This window comes from Cavia porcellus, unplaced genomic scaffold, assembly GCF_034190915.1.
Source record: "Cavia porcellus strain 051 isolate PalLab524CR breed Dunkin Hartley unplaced genomic scaffold, mCavPor4.1 scaffold_10, whole genome shotgun sequence".
Classification (NCBI taxonomy): Eukaryota; Metazoa; Chordata; class Mammalia; order Rodentia; family Caviidae; genus Cavia; species Cavia porcellus.
In genome coordinates, this window is record NW_026947493.1 from 77,521,677 (window position 1) to 77,544,382 (window position 22,706).

Genomic DNA, 22,706 nt, shown 5'->3' on the forward strand with positions numbered 1-22,706 from the left:
AAAACAAGGAAAAAAACCGCAGAGAGGAACTGACTTGTACACGTGTATTTGCATATTCAGACACCTAGGTGCAAATCCGTGGCCGGGATTTTAGACTTTAATCAGGAAACATATCGCACTCCCGGCCCGGCAGGGTGCTGGAGGGGTGGGAGTGGAAAGGGCTGGGGGAGTCAGAATCCTTTCCATTCAGGCTCCAAAAGCGCCGATTCGACTGCTGTGTACCGCAGTCAAACTACTTTCTCGGTGGTGGTTATCTAGAACACACTCATTTGTCTTAATTCTGAGTCGGTCCCCAAAATGTAAATGGGAGGTTTCTTTCAAAAACGAGCATGTATATATCTATACATCTGGGCCCCGAAGCTCCCCGCCCCGCAAGGGTTAAAATGGTGCAAAGGAAGAGTTCTTGCGCCATCTACTGGTGCTCCCCAAGCCACCTGCTTCTCCTGCACATCTACCAGGGACCCTGGCACTCTGCTTCCAGGGTCTCCTAGAGCTCCTGAGTCCCTGAGGCCAGGGTGTTGGGCCCGTGTTTGCCAAGCGCCTCATCTATTCCCGCAAGGCCCTGGCCCTTCCTTTCGACAGTCCTGTTCCCCAGGCGGGCGCCCGACGGATAGGTGACCTGACCCTTCGGGAAGCAGGGCCCCTCTCCGGAGCGAAGAGCAGGGCTGCAGGGCTGGTTCTGGAATAGGGAGTTGCTGCTGCCTGTGGTTCTAGGTGCACGCCGAGCTACGAGCTTTTTCCTACAGGATTTCGTCTAAGAACTGACCAGTTTGAATTTTGCAACTCTCCACCTTTCCTAAAAATAAAGGATCTGGGTCCCCTACACCACACAGGCACCTGGTCAGCTTTTGTTCGCAGGGTTCGCGCTGGAACTGCCTGCTCAGTGAACCAGGCTGGTGATTGCATCCCGTTCTCTGGCGAGGGGACACTCTGCGAGTGCCCATAGCGTGAGTGGCCAGTGAGTTCAGTGGACCAGAAGGATTTTGAGTTCTGGAGGTCGGTGGCACTGTGGGTCTGACTGTCTAGAGGGGAGAGACGGAGAGAGGAAGAGAAAGAGCAGGCGCTGTAGTGAAGGGCAAGGGTGCCTGCGTGTGGAAGATGACAGTGTGCTTTCTGTGCGAAAGTGTGCTTTTATACTAAACCCACTTGTGCATGCGTGTGCTAGGGAAGAATTTCTCTCTTGGGCAGAGATAGACGCAGGTAAGGCTGCCGAAGCCCAACTGACCTCATTAAATTGGAAGAGGCACGTTTAGGAGCTGGGTGGAGGACGACTGTCTCTTCCTGCCTGTGCCCGCTGCTTGGGGAGGTTTTAACTCTGAGTCAGGGACGAGGCTGGGACAAGATCGTGATTGGGAGGATCGGCAAGGAGAACGTCGTGAGCTGCTAGCCACCATGGCAGCTGCTCCCGGGTTCATTTCAGTCAAGATGTCAGGCTATGTTTTGCTGTTGCTTTTGCTGGGAGGAGGGAGTTAGATGCGAACAGGTTCCTGGTCTTAAGGAGGATATACAACAAACCCTCCTAAGAGAGAGTGCTGAGTATCTCATCTCAAGGCGATTCCCCTAAAGTAACCTTGGGCTTCTGCCATCTACGTCAATATGTGACTAAAGAGTCAGACTGAAGGACTTTAAATGACTCCATTTCTCATAAATCAGTGGCCTTTTCATTGCTAATTATGGGATAAAAAACGAAGTTTGATTATGGTAACAAAGACTGTTGCCAAGATACCAATTTCTCATATTTATTTGCAAACATATTGCTAATCCTATAATCCAATTATTTTTCCCAAATGATTTCTGACTCTCATTTCAATATGAGGCTGGTAAAAATTGTATCTAGTAGCTTACAATACATGGAACAATACTATAGTTTCTAGTTTCTATGGCTCAAATAAGTCACAAACTTTTTACTGTCATCTTCCGGGATTGAGACAGGATCAAAGATTAAGTTTTACAGTCAGAAGGAGTTAAAGTAAGAGAAAAAGAAGTGGTTTACCCAACATCATCATCAGAAGCTGTAGCTTTTAGTCCAAAACATTTAGTGCTAGAACCACATGTACCTTTTGTGTTCGGTGGTTTTGTCCTCAAGGAAACATTTCTTTTCCAGAAACAAAAAATTATCAGCTGAAATTCCAAATGTGTAGTTCCTTTGTTTCTCCCAAAATATAAGAACTATATTTGTGAGGAAGGTATCATCTATTAGAGCCAGTCTGTAGGAAAGCAACACACTGGAGATTAGATTTGTTTGACTGCTCAATGAGAAAATAGGGGAAAAATATCTAACACAGTAGCAAACATTAAGTGCTTATGGTATATCATGGTTCTGTGTTCGTGAAGTGTATCTTAATCCTCAGTAAAACAGTTGAGACGACCACTGGAGTTATCCTCATTTTATAAAGGACAAAATCGATTGATACCTGACAAAGTTAATTATCTTGCTTGGTCAAAAGTAACATTTATGGGAAAATATGACCCTAACATGTTTGAGTTGTAAGGCATTATCCTTCCTTCTGTACTATGTTTCACAGGCCTGGTCAAAGATTCTTGTTTTCAATGTCTAACAACACACAAAAAAAGATTTTCATAGTTAAGCTTCCCATGGAATCATAGCAAAGCAAGGATTAATAAGATAATTTGTAAATGATCAATTTAAAACATGCACACATACAAAGAACATCTGTGATTTTTAATCTCTAAAATTTTTTTTCTTTCACTGTTTTATTCTGTTTCTACTTCCCATGGCATGTAGATGTTTTCACATATGGGTCATAGAAAAAAGTTATTTGGTAGAATTCATCGAGATCATCAATGTTTAAGAACCTTTAAGAGATTTGAAAATGTGGGCCAGGAATGTAGCTCAGTGGCATAAATGCCTGCCTTGCAAGTGCACAGTCCTGAGTTTGATCCCTGGCACAAAAAAACACAACAACAACAACAACAACAAAAAAAAAACCAAAACCCTGAAATTTGAAAATGTTAATTCGAAAATGTTTAGGAACAGATTCTACCAACTGGAAGTGTCAATTTTCTTTCCTTTTGAGTCCCCCCCACAAATACCTATAGAATGAAATTGATGTTGGCTTTAATACAGGTTATGAATTGCCACTAAAACAGAGAAAATAAGTTCCCATTAAAAATTACCCTCTATTAATATAACCCCTCAAAATTTATGTACTGTTGGTGTTACTCAGCAATATTCCATGCAAATGAATAAAATGACCAAAACAAAATGGTCAAAATATATGTCCTTAAGAGCTATAAAAGTATCCCCAGGTTTATATGAGACTGATTACTCATGTAAAGTCTATTTTGTTTTAAGCATATCTCTATTAAGGTTGAGTGCCCCTAAGTATACTTATCCATTTTTAATTAACAGACTCAAATTCAAGCCTGGATGAGAGGGATAAAATTTTAAAAATTGCTAGAGTAAAATAAGATTTCTAATGATATGCAAATAATCAACTAGGTATTTTTCTGTTCCTTCACAATTTATTGTTTCTGCCTTTATTTATATTTCATTGAATTCACTTCCAGGAAAGAAGGAAAAAGAGGCACTGATTTTTCACATTTAAAAAAAAATATTCATTCTTAGATCAGTCATGTTTGCCTTCCCCTGGTCCTAGAAAATAGAATGCCAGGATTTAAAGGTTAACTGTAGAATAATGAGGGAATTCAAATTCAAGTTATGCATTTTCCTCGTTAATAGTAATCCTTATTTTTTTCAGAAGAAAGATAAAGAGACTCAGTAGTCATGATAAAGTCACTTTTTAAAAAGAGAATAATTACGCATAAGAAGATAAATTATCAGGCCTGGATAAATGTATCTGTTCCTGCTGCTGATCAGAAAGGTCCTGGAGAGATGGATACACGTTTCCTGAAGTGCTACCCACTGTGGCTTCATGGGCTGCTTATCTCTGGACTCCTCTGTACCTTTTCATTAATACTGAGACTTAACAAGCATTTCGGTCTTCTTTAAGCTTTTTATCACATTAAGTAAGTCAGACAGTGAAGCTTGCATGGCATGTAAGTGTAATAATATTGTATTTACAAGAGCAAGGCAGCGGAAAGCCATTAAAACAGAAGGTGGTAGTTATGCCTCTGGCCACACAGATGAAATGTTCTGCCACCAAGGATTGTGATATAACACATAAGTCTAATAATTTAGTAGTTTTATCTTCAAATTTTCCCAATTAATATCATTCTTAAAATGGACAATGCAATGTACAATATATATATATATATATATATATATATATATATATATGTAATTTTAAAAATTATATGTCACTCTGTTTCCTTAAAGACTGGTAAATTGTTGGGAAGATGTGGGTAATCAACTTGAAAGAAAAGAAATAGTAATATTGCAGAACTTTCTGCTTGATGTGAGTATACTTGGTTTTCTTCACCATCTGAGATAAATATTTCTTACCTACAGAAATTCTCCTACATAGGAAATTCAGATAAGATAATTTAGCTGAATCTAGCTTTACTAAATAATTGGTATAGTCTTGGTCTCTTTTCTGTGTTTCTCAGTAATAAAGTTGTCTTACTGACATATGAATGGATCTTAATTTTAAGGGTAGCAGATGTTTTAATTATCATTTCCTTAACCTTCATACAGGTATGGAGTATCAATTTAATGTGCATATGAAAATGCACAAATATTGAGAGAATCTAAATCAAGTAGGAACACTTCACAACATATTAAATTTATCAAGATTACTTTCAAAATGCAATGTATATTTGATTTTATACTCAGAAATTATCTGACTACTAATTATTATCTTCTAAATTTTAGTACTTTATTACTACATATTCTTTAAATTTAAAAATTGGTAACATTTTGAGATAATTACATATTATCAGATATTCATAGCACAATAAAACCCTTACTATATTTTGTTTTGTACAATTTTAATCTAGCATAAACCAAGTGGAATCTGAATATTTTGTTTCTTCTCCTGAAGGATCAGGTTTTTTGGAAATTTTGCTAGAAAATATAAGCATTTTACAAAGTCAATTATAGTAATGTGTTTTTTAATTTTATTGATATTAATACCAGAAGCCTTGACTAAGCAAAACACAGCCAGTAGGTACAGAACAAGTACCTTTCACCTGAGCTTGGAATTTCCTCTCACTTCATAGTAAATGGCTCTATTTATGATACCAATGATATTTTTCTCTTTCTGAATTCACATGTTTGTAGTTTTACTTGATACAATAGTTTTGCAGTATACTTTTTTTTTTTTTTTTTTTTCCCATCGGTACCAGGGATCGAACTCACAAACACCTGCTTGCAAGGCAGGTGCTTATGCCGCTAAGCTAAATCCCCAGTCCCTAATACAATAGTTTTGCTAACTATTTATGAATTATCAAATGAAAGGAAACATTCAAAAGAGTACTGGTAGGTATTTCACAAATTTGAAATCCATGGTATATACAGATGGATGTTCTAAAATTTGAATTACAATATGAATACTACACTATGATTTGTCTAATTTTTAAACTTCTCAACTAACCATTAACAACTCTACTCTTTCATTTGTTTTCCAAATGTATCACAAAATTAATAAATGTTGAAATATTTCCCAGAATAAGCCCGCCTGAAGCCAAACAGTATAACAACCTTTTTTTTCCAATGGGAAGAAAAGAATGACCTTGACTTAGAATGATCTTTTTTGCTTCAAAAGGAAAGAAAATCAATGAAGCCGATTTTGGTTTGGCTGCACATAATACAATTTGGATTGTAAGTACAAATATCTGTCTCATCTGGACAGGGATCAATTTCATCTTTAGTCTGTATAGCTAGTAACATTTTCATCTGTTTTCATTCATTTTTTTAAGAAGTCATTTTTAGTTCCCATCGAAAGGGAAAAAATGTAAAAATTACCCATTCCTTTATCTTCAAGGAGCTTCCAGTGTAACAGAAAGGATAGAATCCATTCTCAAACAACAATAGTTAGTGTCAGTACAGTACAGCCATTTTAACAGAGGTGCCTGGTAAATGCCAAGATGAGGAGAGATTATTTACAGTTTAGGAGTTGACCTAAACTACACCGCAGAGATACATAGCTGAGCTATTCTAGAATCATGTGGGGAGAGCCGATGGGGGAAAGATCTTAGTGTAAAGATATTTCTCTAAAATATTCTGAGGAAATGTAAGAAAGTCATATATTTACTTATTTAAAATTTGGTCAACAAGGATGAAATATTTTTTAGTAAAGACATGAAAAATGAGGTCAGGAAAGTATAGTTAACCAGGGAGAATTGGAACTTGGGAGACAATGAGAGACCATGCTGCTGAGCTAAATCCCCAGCCCCTATTTTTTTTTTTTTTAGTAGAGCATAACAATTGATCAAATCATATAAACATCTAGTAGTACACTTTTAAACATTTGGATCAGTGAATTGTTTCACTAAAAAAGCAAATAAATTTGTTGCTTTTATCATTTTATATTGCAGTAGTTTATGAATATCATGAATATAACCCTTAAACTTGATTGAATATATTAATTGTTTATTATGAACATTCCTCTTCGATTCAACAAATATCAAATGATCATAAAGCAGAAGTTAAATTTTATTTTTGCTTGTGCATATTCATGGTCACAGTATAAACAATCCTAGATTTATAAACATGTACAGAATTAACCTATCCAGTATATGAATCTGAATTTCCCATCTCTGGACTAGGTTTACATGGAGCAAAATACTCAAGACTAGGACATTTCTGTGAGTACAATATCAACAGTATCTCTTAGGAGGCTAAGCTATCCAGCAATCATGATCATTAATTTGATCATTTCAATTTTTTGCGTGTGTGTGTGTGTGTGTGTGTGTGTGTGTGTGTGTGTGTGTCTGTGTGTGTGTGTGTGTGTTTCTGGGTTTTAAATAATCTTTTTTTTTTTTTTACAGTTAACTTTGTCTTTTTCTAAATTTAAAAACAACATGAAAACATAATGAAAGCAAACCAATCACAAAACAAGAAACACAAAACTATGTGATTAGAAAAGTTGCATAATAAGTAGATACAAAATAATGAGAAAGTGTGTGATAAATTGATCACAAAGTCCTATTTAAAAAGGAAGAACCATAGATGCTTTTTCTGAGTCTGGGTCAACATGCAGTGGTACCTTTGAAGCAAAAATGCTTTTAGGGTAAGAAAGTTATCACTTTACAATAGCACTATGACAACAGACATATTTACCTGACTTCTTCAAGCTTTCATTATTATCTGTATGTTGTGAATACTCAGATGAATTTTGTCAGCTCTCTCCAATGAAATGAAACTGTGAGAGGTATTTTTATACTCTTACCACCCCTTACCTTTTGGATAGTGGTTTTGGTGGGGTGAAGTGTATCTCTCCAAACTTCTCAGCTCTGAAATCTACTACTGTGATCTTGTTTCTAGAAAGTGACAAATATGGAATCTGACGATATGTTAAATTACATGATCTGTTCTTTCCGCAATGTATGCATGCATCAAAATATCGTATTGCACTTCATAAATGTATGCCCTTATTGTTTGTTAATTAAAATAAATATGAGAGGAAAAGGAAACCGTCGTTGTCAGTGGATCATATTAAGGATGCTGAGATTCCATTATTCTGAATGTAAAGCCAATGAAAGACATCCTTGTGTGTGTGTGTGTGTGTGTGTGTGTGTGTGTTTGTGTGTGTGTGTGTGAGAGAGAGAGAGAGAGAGAGAGAGAGAGAGAGAGAGAATTTGAAACTCAGAAGTCAGTGTGAAGAAGGAAACAGAAAAAGAACCATGAGCTGAAGAATACAAAGAAGTTTGGCAATCACAAGAAGCTAAAGAAGAGATGTGATGGATTCACTCTGAGAGCCTCCAGAAGAAATTCACGTCTGATAATCTGTTCTGATAACTCTAAAAACTAATATATTACCAGAGACTGACAAAGACATGGGTCTTGCGTTCAGGGCAAACGCATTTCCATGTGATCTCTGATGATGCTCTTTTTTTTTTTTAATCATCTGTAGTATCTTTTCCTGTTTCTTCTCTGATGAGAAGCATTCTCCACAAGGACAATCCACAGCTTCCAGAGTTTTAATAAACAGTTTTAAAATTTCAAAACACTTGTGTATTTTTATGATCATCTTTTCCTCTAGGTTGATTTTACATAAGTCTCTGTGCATGATTTTGCATTGCCAAGCATTAGTTTGAGCCTTGGGAATACCTGTTGTGTTCTTTACTAGAAGCTTAAACTGAGTGTAACTAAACTTGTCTGCAACCTTTCCTTAATTTTGCTACTGACAGAGCCCGGTAGTCACTAAATGTGTCTTCTCAGTTCCTCAGAGACAAAACTTTATTTTCCCCAACTCTCATTATGTCTGAAACAATCCCATTTTATTTTTGTCTGAATTGACTGTGTTTCTTTCCAGGAGGTGTGATCACAAAACATAGTTAATTTTTTAAATTGAAAAAAAAAAATTGTGGTGAAAGACACACTGACATTAATTACTTTCAAAATCTCTCCCCCAATTTGAGTACCTTTATCCCATTTTGCTTGCCACTCTCTGAAGCAGTTCTGGAATTTCTCATTTGTTGATGTCTTTAGTTGTAGTGTCCTGGATGCCTCAGTGTTTTAAATCCATCAAAACATCAACCTGTCATGGTTATTTTGCCTTTGGAGAAGAGCTGGAAATCTCACAGTGCGACAACCAGTGAAGAATATTGATGAGACACACACCATCTTTGTGCTGGATGATATGGGCTGCAGCATTCACCTTATTTTTGACCATGCTCTTTAAGGACAAGAAAATGGGCTTCCACATCTGTTCCAAACAACACAAAAACTGAGAAGATAAGTTTGAAGTGAGGGAGACTATTTTGAGGGGGATTAATAACAAGGTGTCCTTATTGTGATGCATTTTTAAAACATCAACATTTACAGTACAATTTGATGACACTGTATATCTTCTAAGCCCAGACAGTTATAGACTTATGCATATGATACTGCAAAGCTCAGTCTATAACCCTGTCTGACTTTAGATAACACTTGTGCCCCATTTTATAATACAAGGAATGGAACCATTTCCTCACGGCTTTTATCCAGCAAGGAGGATAGGAGGTTTCCTTTCCACTGTATTTTTGTTATGCATCCCACAGTTAAGAGCCTGCATTGGGCATCAATGTCTTTTCAGTTGTATTGATGTTTCTTGATTAGACTCTTATTAATGTTGCTCCCTTACTTACCCTTCAGTCTTTCCTTATCCTTTATCAGCCCATTCAAAGACTTCATTGCAAGTATTTGTTCAGAATTCTGAACTCTGAGCTTAGGTCTATTTTTTCCAGTATTGTTATATTCATCTATTCCAACGGACCTTAAGAACAGATTTTTCTTTTTGTATGTCTATAGATTGTCTTATTATATTTATACTACTTTTCTTTGCTCTTGCTTTATCTTATTTACTTGTGTTCTTATTTCATTTATACCCATTGTTCATAAATGTGTTGAAATATAGTGGCGTTTTAAAAAATTTGTCTTTAAAATAAAAATAAATTATATTTATTCTGCGTATATTAATATAGACTAGTTGAATGGCTGACAGAGTGCATTTCAACAAATTAATTCTAGAAATTTATTCTTTAATTTTTGCAAACATTGGTGTGCATTTACATAAAATATGCATGCTTATTTAAGGTGGAGAGACAGAGAAGAGGGGGCAAGTCAGAGCAAAGACAGCAGTGAAAGGTTTGTGTCTCCTAACATTAATTATAATAAAAGGTTTGCTCACTGAAGCCAAAAAGACTACTCTCATTTCTTCCCTGGCTCGGAGACACTCCAATTTCACATGCAAAAGCAGTTCTGTCTCACTGTTTGGCAGATTGTTTGAGCTGGAATTAAATGTGCACAGCTGGTACCATCTGCTGCAAATTCCTTAATTCTTGTTATCTCTTAAACAGCTTTTGGTTTTGTTTTATTCTTAATTCATTTATGGAGGGTGAAGAAGACCTATTGGGGTCTTTCCATTGTTTAGTGGTTGCATCCCTAATTCTCTGATTACTGAATCACAGTAGACTGCCGTTTAGTAACACAGACTAGATGTCTGCCTAGCTTTGCTGACGACCAGACTGTGTCTTTAAACTAAAAACAAGCTCAGTTTTGGGCAATTTAATAAAACAGTTCCTAAGAATTATATATCATGCATGGTCATAGTTGAAACATTTCCACTCGTACTTTTTAACTTCTTTCCCGTTACTTTTCAATTGAAACCTAAAATTTTGAGTCACAATTTTCTAGTCAGGGAAAAATCAGAGTCCTGGGCCCCATGCAGTAGTTTCCTCTTTATCTCACCCCCTTCTCTTCTCCTTTCCCATGATCACTCAAATTGGCGTCTTCCTAGGATCTATGATCAATGCCTTTTGCAGAATCTCAATACTTTATACTGTTTCAATGTACCCGCCTCTGAAGAGTTTGCCAAAATATAATTCCGTTCATTTTACTCTTTTACTGAAAATCTCCCCTAAGTGTTTGCATTTCTTTCAAAATACACAGAAAATCCAATACACTCATGCCTGATACTCCTGTTCTCTTTGTTCTGGACATCGGTTGCCTGACTTCCTCTCCCACTTGGCTTGGACATTTCTAGAATATGCTTCAGACCAAAATTCTTTTTCTTTTTCTTTTTGTAGAACGCATTTCTCATCCTTATTAGCATGAGCAAAGTGAACTTCTAGGTTCCAATAAGAAACTGCACAGAATCCTGTTGGAACTTTTATCACAATGTCTTGTCATTGTTACCTGGTTATTCTCGTGTCCACATTGGAGAGGTCTCTCTTCTCAAAAAGTGCACATACCACTCCAGTGCTTTACCATTTTAGATACTTGATAAGTTACTGAATAAATGAATGAATGAAAAGCTAGATAGACAGTAAAACCAGCAGGAGCTATTTTAACACATAGTGGATAAGTAGAGATTTTCTTGTAAATAAAAGCAGGGCGAATGTTTTCATATCCAATAACATAAAACGAGTACACATTAAAAGTGCATTTTTCTTTCTTTGTTTTAAACATCTCCATCAAGGAAAATAAGGGCAGCTAATGTGGTTCCTGAGGACTTTGTCTAGATTATTACTGGCAGAATTCATGTTGGTTGCTTCTATTGAGTTCATACTCCGTTACAGAGGCAAGCAGCTGGCTTCCCCTTTATTCTGATGCACATCTGATCTGTCACAGATAAGACATATTATATTCAGAGTGGCAGAAAAAATATGAAGAGTCTTAGTCAAAACAACAAAATGAGTATTTTTCTCTGAATAACACTGGAGAGAAGAGAACATGTAAGGATAAACTACTTGAGAAACTGTACCAAGCGTTCTGGTATCAGGGAAATCATGCCCAAAGTCTTCCTGTTTACGGCATGCTGAGATGCTGACTGTATTCTGAAAAATGCTGGAGAGAATGTTCTGCCTGTATCACAATTTTCTGGCAGATTAAGATTTTTCAGCCAGTCAAATTCTGACAATGCTGAAAGATATTCTCTCTAAAGGTAGTTACTGGAACTTTCTGTGCATTAATAGGGAATGAACATTTTGCCATCTACAAAATGACTTGATACTTTTACTGCCATATACACAGGTCACAAACCAGGACTTTCAATCAAAGACATGAGAGCAAGACCTCTTCATTTCTGTTTTACTTCTTTTAAGAAAGACGGCATCAAATTTCACATGGCCCAGCTTTCCAGGAAAGTCATGAACTCCCCAGTCCTCCTGGCCTGCACAAGAGAGTTTCCTGATGCTGTGAGGTCTTTAATGAATGGCAATATGAGTATAAAAATATTAAATGTAAGAAAAACATACCTGCTGTCATAATGAGCTGTCATATATACAAGAAAGCTTATTTTCTCAGTAAAACGATAAATTTGGATCTTTGACATGCTGCCATAATATATGGCAATCATATTAATTGGTACTCACCTCTGCAAACCTTGGTGGTAGACAGGAGCAGGGGGAAATCATGCTGCGAAACTGTTAGTAAGTAAGTTAAACAACTACTCACACAGGTTCAAATCAAGCATTTGGCTCTACCAAGATAACTAACATGGAGCGGTTTTTCATGTAGTTAGTTTTCATGTACTTAGCCAGCTGGCAGTTAGGCACAGATGTAGTCTTTTATCTCCTTTTTCCTTCACATAGTGGGCCAGGTTTTTATTTTTGTCTTTGCTCTTGCTTTTGCTTTTGTTTTATTTAGGAGTGATACATAATCAAAAGCATCAGGAATTTCCATGACTTAGAAAAATGTCCATGCATTAATTTATTAGGAATTAATTACTACTGACTAATAAGTCACTGAATTATAAACATTGAATTTAAATGTTGCATAGTTGCAGAACTTTTATCAACTCTTAATATTTTTTAAGGTCATGAATGCAATTTGACATGGCAATTATACATATACATATATATATATATATATATATATATATATACATATACATATATGTGTATGTGTGTGTGTGTGTGTAATGCACTTATTTATTTTTAGGTCATAATTGTGGAAATTGTTTTGCTTAAATCATACAGTTTTCCAAACAGCTGAGAATATACTGATTAAACTATCATTAAAAATAATCATTAGGAACAGAAATTCCTACAAAATGTGGTACATAATTTCTGTATTTAAAATCATTTTGATGAAACAAATAGATTTCAATTTCTGTGTGGAGAATGTGCATGTCTGACATTTTTCTTCAGCTGCCAAAAGAGTTGAAATCCAGTTGCAGCTCAACTCTGATGAATAGCTTAGGGACTTCTGATTTGCCTGTTTCTCAATCTTATTTTGTTCTTAGTTCTGCTTGATGTTACAAGAAGATACGTAATTCCTCTGCTATGAACTTCATGTTAAGTTAGAAACTTAACAGTTTTGAAGACCCTTGTTTAAAATAATGTTTTCCCTTTTAACTTATTTTGTATTTCAAATTTTCTTTGTGTTACAATGTAATTCAGTTTTTAATATTTCTTGTTTTGTTTTTCCAAATTTTCTTTTTGCTACAATATAATTCAATTTAAAAAAAATTTTTTTTCTGGTTTTACCACTTTTTTAAAATATTTTATTTTATGTACAAAAGTGAAACAAAATTAGTTACGCAGGGTACAGGATATGGGAACAAATTGTTTTTAGTGCAAATCTCCTTTTTTAATGAACAAAGAGATTCTAATGGCGTAACTGACTTGCATTTTTTGCCTTCTCTCTGCTGTCATTTCCTCTTCACCCATCCTAGTTCCTTTTGAACAAATTCTTCCCATTTCATAATATCCATTAAGCATTTTAGACCTTGTTTACTCTCTCATTGTTCACACCAGGGAGACAAACAGTGTTTTCCTGTGTTGGTCTTATTTATCTCACTTATGAGTGTGGTCTCAAGTTGCACCCATTTACCCACACGAGTCTCACGTTTATCCTTCTTTATCGCTGAGCAGTTCCCTATTATATAAAAATACCACATCTTTTTTATTCATTCCTCAGTTGATGGGCATTTGGGTTGCTTTCAAGATTTAGCTCTTACAAATTGTGCTTCTAGAACCATGAGTACACATATATCTCTGTGATGTGATGTTTTTAATTCTGGGAAGATACCCAGAAAGGAAATAGCTGGGCAGAATGCGATCACTAATTCTGGTTTTTTGAGGCATTTCCACACAGATTTCCACAGAGATTGTAGCAGTCTAACTGCCAACCAATAATGGGCAAGGGGTACTTTTTCCCCACAATTCCTCCATTATTTTTTATAGGTTGACTTCTTGACCACAGTTAAGATGAAATCTTAATTTGCAATTCTTCTATGATCAACTATATTAAACATTTTTCATATATTAATTTACTATTTTTATTTATTCATTTGAGAAGTGTGTATTCATCTACAGGGCTTATTTTTGGATTGGACCTTTGAATTTGAGGTCTCTGATTTTTTCCTGTTGTTTGTATTTTCTAGATTGAAGTACTTTGCCTGAAGGACAATTGACTACAAATTTTTCCCCTCCATGGGTTGTCTTTTCATTTTTTTGGTGATTTCTTTTGCTGTAAAAAGCTTTTTAATAAGTTGAGATTCCAGTTGTTGATTCTTGGGAGTGTTTCCCAGGCAGTTTGGGTTTTGTTCATGGAATCTCTGCCTACATGTATATCTTTAAGATTTTTACCTAATTCTCTTCCAGTGCATTTAGTGTTTGTATTTTAATATTTATATCTTTGAACCATGTTGATTTCAGTTTACTGAAATCATGTCTACTGCATAGCATAGACATGGATCTAATTTTAGTCTTCAGCATGGAGAGAGCCAGTTTTTTCAGAGCCATTTATTAAAGAGGCTATTTTTCTTACAGTGAACATGTTTGCCTCTTTTGTCAAAGATAAAGTGGCTGAATGTGCTTGTAATTGTGTCTTCATCTTCTAATCTGTTTTACTGGTCCTGGATTTTTTTTTTTTTTTTCCGCCAATACTGTGCTGATTTCATAACAGTTGGTTTATAGTGTAATTGTAAGTCAGGGGTTGTGATGCTTTCTGCTGAGAGAAATGAAAGGAATAAGGATAGGAAAGGAAGAAGGTAAATTATCATTATTCACAGACTACACGATACTCTATTTGACAGACCCCAAAACGCCATGAAATGACTTCTAGAGTTAATAAATTTAGTAACATAGCTGAATACAAAGTTAACACTCAAAAATTAATAGCATTCCTGTACACAAACAACAAACCACTGAGAGACAAACTAGGGAAACCATACCCTTCATAACAGCATCCAAAACAAAAGTAAAATTCTTAGGAATTAGCCTAACAAGGAAGTACAAGATGTATACATTGAAAATTACATTACTCTGCAAAATAAGATGGAAGAAGATATCAGAAAATGGAAAGATATCCCTTGCTCCTAGGAAGAAGAACAAATATAGTAAAAACATATCTATTCCCAAAGTTGTTATACAGATTTAATACAATCCTGATCAAAATATCATTAACATACCTCACAGAGCTACAGATAACATTTCTAAAATTCATAGGGAGGCAGAAGAGACCTAGAATAGTAAAGGCAATCCTGGGCAACAAAGCTAAGCCAAGAGGCATTACAACTCCTGGTTAACACATTTTGTACGTTTTCTACTTATAACTTATAAATAGAAATTTGTGAATAAATAGTTACAGAATTGTCATTCCTTATTGTCTTTTGTTCCTATTGAGCTCTTGGTCAAAGTTTCTGAGCATCCCAAGCTATCTGATGATTGTGTTCATTCATTGACCATGTTTATTTGTCATTTGTCAGTTTACACAGTATGAATGCTGAGCAGTATCACAAAGGCTGAGAAATCATTAGAGGGTAGAAAGCAAATGATTTTATAAGGTGTTTCCTGTTACTATTCCAGTTTTCCAGTAATTGTGTTACTGTAGATTCTCTACTTTTTTCTAATGAATGCATAATTTTATCTACTAGATACAACTCATTTCTGTTGTTTATCCGTCAAAATAGCAACGGTTTCAAGATGCTTTCCTGGGTCAAGATAGGAAAACAAAAAGGACGCACATTTGAAGAGCTTTCTGATTAAATTCATAACTAAGTTATATCTTGGCTTATTTTCAGTTAGATATTCCCCGGGAGATTAAAAATATCTTGTTCTCCCTGAAGCAGATTTTCTTTTTATAGGTATGAACTATTTTGCTCAATACGCCATATCAGCTCTAGGACCTAATGCCAATTCCATGGTTGTTGATTACCCACTGAGCATAGTTCAGCAGCAGCAGCCCACAGCTCCTACTGCTTGGCCCCCTGCAGGCTCCTCTGCCTTAGCTCCCAGGCCAGGAGATCTCCTGAGGACAGAGCTTGCCCAGGCAGTCAGAGAGCACTGTTTCAGGAGTCCCTGCAGGCATGGAGGGGAAAAAGCCTTCAGTTCTGCCTCTAAGAAGCTCATATTGCTTGACCATCCCACTTCTGAGCTGCTGACTGGGGAGCCTTTTTCCACTCTTTTCTATTTCAGTTTACATATTCCTTGTTAGGTACTTAAGACTTTTTAATATGATAGAAAGTGACTGCTCTGAAAGTGTTTGAAAGCAGAACAGTTATACCCTTCCAGTGTCTCACTGTTCATTAATGTAGCTTTGGAAAAAAAAAAAAAAACAACTTATTTTACTTTTTGTCATAATGTAGACTGAACACAAATTTTTCTAGGTTTCTGTTTTTTTTATTTAAAGAGAAAAGAAAAAAATGTGAAAGGGTACAAGTTATACAGATTTACAGAAGAAAAAAATGAACAGTAGGAAATCACTAGTTAATGGATTACATATTGCCATCTTAAAAATAATTGTTCAAGTCACAAGATTAAAGCTTGTAGAGTGGACATTCCAACAATGATACTGCAAACAGTTCTGTTCAATGATCCAATAAAACTCTGTGATATCATTTTCTATCTTATACACTTAAATATACGTGCAGTTATATAGTTTAGAGCACTTTCTTTTCCTCTCTTTTGTACAATGACTATTATACATTTTGGGTTTCATTGCTCCCACGGTTCTTATTGCTTTTTTGGAAGAAAGTAAAACCAAATGAGACATAACAGGACAGAATCGTTCAAGTCAAAAGGGTGGACATAATAGATAATATAAAAACATAATACAAGGTGATCATCAATGGTTACCATAATGCCTCCCGCTATCTCTAATAGAATTGCCTATATCATTAGTTATAATACAATTGAACAAAATAGTAAAGAACAAAACTGGCAAAACCAAAACATTGGAGACATTGTAGGTCTTCAAAAGTAGATAAAAGTCAACGAGAATGGGCGTTATAATGAATCTCATTATCTTCTCAGCTGATGCCTAAACTTTTGAACCTGATACTATCCATCAAAACAGAATAGGGGAACATCAGTCAAAAACAAGATGGTGAGAGTAATACAGGGCTTCAAATCGAGATAAGAGGAAATCAAAGTGGGTTACTATATTATATCCTGCTATTTTTTTCCCTTTAATTAAACGGATAAAAATAAAAAAGTAAATAATGGAGTGGAGATTGAGAAAAAAGAGGGCATAACAGCAAAACAGCGCAGATCAAAACATAACCAATTAAGCAGAATGGTATTTCACTACCAGATAATTCCAACCCAAAAGTAGTTACCATATTGACTCTTTCCTTGAAGTCCTTGAGTACAACTTTATATACTGTAGCATTAAGTATATCAAAACAATGTAAAACCTTTCAAGAGAATGACAGCATTACAGAGTATTTAGAATCGACCAACAGAAATTGAACAATGGTTTCTGTACAATCTCCTTGTCTTTAAAAGGTTTTTGCTTATACTATCGTACATAATAAAATCAATTTTTCATACTGAGCTATATCCTTGGTCCTTTATATTTACTTATTTTGAGACATGGTCTCCTTATATCAGTAAATTGCCCAGTCCGGACTCAAACTTGCTATATTCCTGCCTCTGTTCCCAGACTGCTGAGATTATAGGCATGCTCCACTCGGTCTGGCCTTTTAAAATTTTTAATTGATAAATACTAATTGTGTACATTCGTAAGGTAGAACATGAGATTCTGGTTCACAGGAGCATTGTGGAATGATCAAATCGAGCTAATTCTCATTGTAATGTTTCACATACTTATCAGCTCTGTCTGCTGAAGACACTTCAAACGCTCTCTTTCATCAGTTTTGCAGCGTATCCTGTTACTTCCTACTCAGCAAGCTGTGCAACAGGTCACCAGGATTTTCTCCACATGCCTAATCAAAACTTATTCCCACTGACCAATATCTCTGCTTCCCCCTCTCCTGCATCTCTCTTATCACCTCTACAAGCTGCTGGTGACTTCTGCCCTGCTCATCCTTGTATGGATTCAGAGACTGTAGATTCCAAATTTAAATTAGGTCGTTGAAAAATATTCTCCGATGCCTGGTTTATTTCTTTTAAAATAGCATGCTCCAGATTCATCCTGGTTGTCCAGAAATGACCGAAGAGTGTTCCCTTGGATATTTATACCATGTCATTTTTATTTATTTACCTGTCAATGAAGACTTTGGTGTCTTCTGTAATTTGCTATTGTGAATAATTGTGGCATGACCAGGGGAATGCAGGCATGCATCTGTGTAAAATTTATGTGAGAGTTGAAGTCAGGTATAAAATTTTTATGTTTCCTATTTCATAGCTTTCTGGAAAATGGTCGCTTCCCATTTCTGTCTCTACTTCAAGCTATTTGAGTGCATTCAGGTCCTTTGGAGCAGCTTTCTTTCCAACATTATTTGTTTACTCTAATTATGCAGGAGCTTTAGAACCTCACAAGTACATTCTGTAAAGTAATAAGCGTGTGAGTTGCCGTGTGTGCCATTTGGAATACTTATGCACTGAGAACACATTTAAGCTCACTTTACTGGCTTCTATGCCTGTGCTCTCTTTAATAGATACTGTTGAATAAATAAATACGACAATGGTGAGTTAATTTGCTACCGTATGTCATTATTTATCTTACATTTTTTAGATGATTAAAATAGGAATTAACTGTAGGGAAGTCAGGTTGCTTGCTGAAATGACAGAACAAATTCAGTGAGCATCTAAATGACTTTAATTGTAGTCCTGGCAGGATGCTTTCCTCCATGGTGTCTGTATGCTTTGCTGTTAAGACTTGCAGCTGCAGTGTTCTTGAGGGAAACAGCCTTAGGCATTTAGATGGGAAGCCTGAGGTACCTGAGATCTTGCCTCACTTCCCCCTTGACTGTACCCATGGCCCATGTAATGCTCTTCTGATACTGGCAGAAGCCCAACACTTTGTTTCAAGATACTCCAGTATCTAGTTTCTCAGTAGATCAGGTTGGAGATGAGACTTTGGCACAACTAGCATCCTTACCTTGCTGCAGTATGCCAAGCCGTATGGGAACCTGCATCTGAATATAAAATTATCGAAACAACCTCCTCTACTTTAAAACAAGTGGAAGAAGTTAATGTAAAAATTTCAATAAAAATAAAATATCTGAAGTTTTTTTCTGATCCTTTAGTGCATGCAGTTGTCAATGTCATTATCCTGTGAGGTGGTTGGATCCCCTGAGCTGACTGAAAATGGCTGATGTTCTTACATAATAACTGCCCTGAAAAACAAAGAGAACTATAGCAGCCTTTCTTTATCTTCAAAATTAATATTTTGTCTCGTGACTTTTTTCATTAATTTTGATTTGCACATAATATGGTAATAAAATAATTTGTTTGGATAAACTGAGTTTTGTGATGCCCACTTGCATTTTGGACCAGGAGTCCCCACCCTAATCCAGGTCTTGCTTCTCTAACTCCCTTACTGGGAACACTTTCCATAGAAACCATTTGGACTCAAATTTTCACCTCAAGGTGTGTCCCCAGGCAACCTGGTTTAATATCATTAGTGTGAACACAATTTAATTCACAAATTGGGGCCTTTGGCCAATACTTTTCGTAGGATAATATTCTTTACCTTGTGTCTTAGTTCATTTTGTGCTCCTTAAAGGAGACTGGGCCACTTATAAGGAAGATAAACTCGTTATTGCTCAGAGATCTGAGCAATCCAAAGTCAAGGTGTCATTAGGCTTTGTCTCTGGTTCCAGTATGGCACCTTGTCACTGAACCATCTAGAGGGACAGAACACAGGATCCTCACATGGTGGAATGCAGAAGGGAACAACCTATTCCTTGAGGACATTTGAGAGTGACATTGATCCATCCATGGGCTTTGCCTCATTATGTAAAATTCTTCCCATCTGTCCAATCTCTCAACACTATTGGATGGAGATTAATTTGCCAACACATGAGGTTTGCTGATCAAGTTCAAATCACACCACCATGTTAAATATTTTTTTTCCTTATTTAAACCTCCCTTGGGTTTATACATCTGTGTATCTGGTTAAATTTTAAAAGGGAAGAATTCATCTTTTATCCAATTTGCATTAATTACATTCTGGCTTTTTTTTTTTTACATAAAACTTCATGGTTGTATATTTGCTCCTGTGAACAGTGTTAGGTATATTCACTTTAGTGCCTTATTACTTTTTAAAATTCTAGCGTTTATCTTTCTAAAGCTATCAACTTACCATAATAAACATTTGCTATTTTAAAGTTATAATACCTGAAGCAATATTAGAAACACTAACATTTGTTGTGAATTCCACACTTTATTTCAGGAACGAACTCAAGATACATTAAAAGCACAAATATAGTTTAACCAATTAAATTAAAAATGAAACCTAATACTCCAAAAATGAGATATGTAATTTAAATTTATGACTCTAAACGGGAATGAAGAACCTTGGTAACTTTGAAATAATGAGATTCCTTTCAGGAGACAAATTTGATGAAGTAAAAGTGTTTAAATTACCTAAATTTTGTAGTAACTTGGTACCAAATAATCGGTGTATGTGACTTTGAAATAGCTGTGTGTCTACAATACTGTACCCTATTGAGCTAGATATTCTAAACACGAAAGACCTGTAGTTTTTCATATAATTTGAGTCAGATACAAATGTGAGAACTTAGATTTCCAGGAGTCTAGAAGATAGTCAAGAGAAATAGTTTTTTCAGTGGCAAACCAAAGCATAGCCTATTTATTTCATGACTTCTCTGTTTTAGATATTCTTTTATTACCTGAAAGATAGACAAGTAAATGCAGTTGGGCAATGTTTTTACCTTCAGGAAATTTGAAATCCTCTGGAAGAAAATTTTTTTAAAAATCCAGAAACCAATAAAGTTGTAACAGACACTATGAATATAACAGGAGACTACAGTGTTCAGTGACACCTCATACTTGAGTGTGTTTAAGGGTCAGGAAAATACCTATAATTTGGAATTTTTTGATACAAGTAAAATGTAATAATGATAACTTGCATTGATAAATTGGGGAATGGATTGGCAATTAAAATGTTGATGAAATTGAAAGTTTAACATAGAGCATAGTAATCAAAGAAATTAAAATGAAGTTCCTTTGAAATATTATTTTTTGGCAAAGTAGTGCCAATCATAATATTTATATTATGATAGCACTAAGGTTTCAAAAACATAATTTGTTAATATAAGTGTGTGCAAAAATTCCTTAATTAATCTAATTATAATTTGAATACACAAAGGAACTAGGACAGTGGGAAACAGATTTGACATGGCAGTTTACAAAGTTGAACGGGGATGAAAAGTCAAGGATACAGAGAATAATGTGTAGATTTGGTCTCAGTATGTTAATAAAACGGTAGTGCCCACCTCTTGGGATATCGTGGTTGCAGAATGAAGATGGTGTCTATCTCATTTATGTCGTTAGGATAAAATATTGGGTCCTACAGTTTGTAGGGTAGAAGTTTACTTTGGTTTGCAGTTTCAGACAGTTCAGCCCTGGTTTTGCTAGCTCCAAAGCAGAAACGGAATGGAAGTGAGGTCTAGTGAAGAAAAACTGCTAACTGTGTCCACCAGTAGGCAGAAAGGATAGGAAAGAGTCCAGACAGGAAGTGGACGCCTCTCCAGCTGTGCTCCGCGATCTAACAGCAGTTAGCTAGGCAGCCAGAGGACTGAACCATGATGAGTGAGGGGCCTTCGTGATTCAATCACTTTCCAAAGGTCCCACCTCTGATTACAAACCGAGAAGTCGGGGAATGGGAGTGTCATCTGCAGAGACAGTGAATCATCTGGAGGTTTGCAAAACCCGGAGTAGAGGAGTTGGTTTTTATCTAAGACAAAGGGAAGAAAAATGGGACTCAATGATTTCACAAATGTGGACACAGAAAGTGGCACATGCAGGTGACACACACTATCCACAGTACAGCAGGAATTTCACTCTTTGTCTTTTAATCTGTGCTTGGAGAACTAATGGGTGTTTGGAAGAATATTAAAGCCGGAAGACACTGGTAAGCTTACGTTTTGTTAGAGCAGTTCTTTTATGAGGAGGCAATAATGGGGAAAAACAGTCACAGTACACAGTCTGCACAGGCTAATCCCGGAGGGCTTTTATGTTTTTAATGTATAGCTATGTTAAATTTTTGAGTCATGCAACAAAAATCAAGGTCATCAATTTTTGAATTTCTTTTAACCATTTCTTCAATGCTCTGAGTATTGAAATGCACGTGCAATACACAGTTCCCTGCTTAACGACCGACTCATTTATTGACTTCAAGGCAGGAATGGAACAGTCTTAAATGAAGACTATTGGTGTGAAAAAGTGCCTAATACTGATAATCAACATGAATATATATATATATATATATATATATATATATATATATGTATGTATATCACAGTGAGCTTCTACCTCAATCCAAACAGAATAGCTTTAAAAAAAAAAAGGACTAATGATAATAACTTTGCCATGGATGTAAGCAAAAGGGAGCCCCTCTAGTGTATTACTGAGAATGTACACCAGCACAGGAATGGGAAAGAGCACGGTGCTCCCCCACCGAATTAAAAATAGAATTATCATAGCATTCTCCAATCATACTCTGCATATATAATTCAAAAGGAATAAAACTGAGTCTGCTAAAGTGCCATCTGCACTCCAGGGGTTAGCAGCACTGCTCACCTAGTTAGCCATCAGCGCAGTGGATAAAAGAAACGCGGTAGAGAGACACTCTGATCGTGTTCAGCTCTGTGGAAGTCTGAAGTGCTGGCACCTGTATCAACATGGATAGAACTGGAAGACGTTTGACCAGTGAAATAAACCAAGCACAGAAACACAAACACTGCCGTGGAATCTAAAAA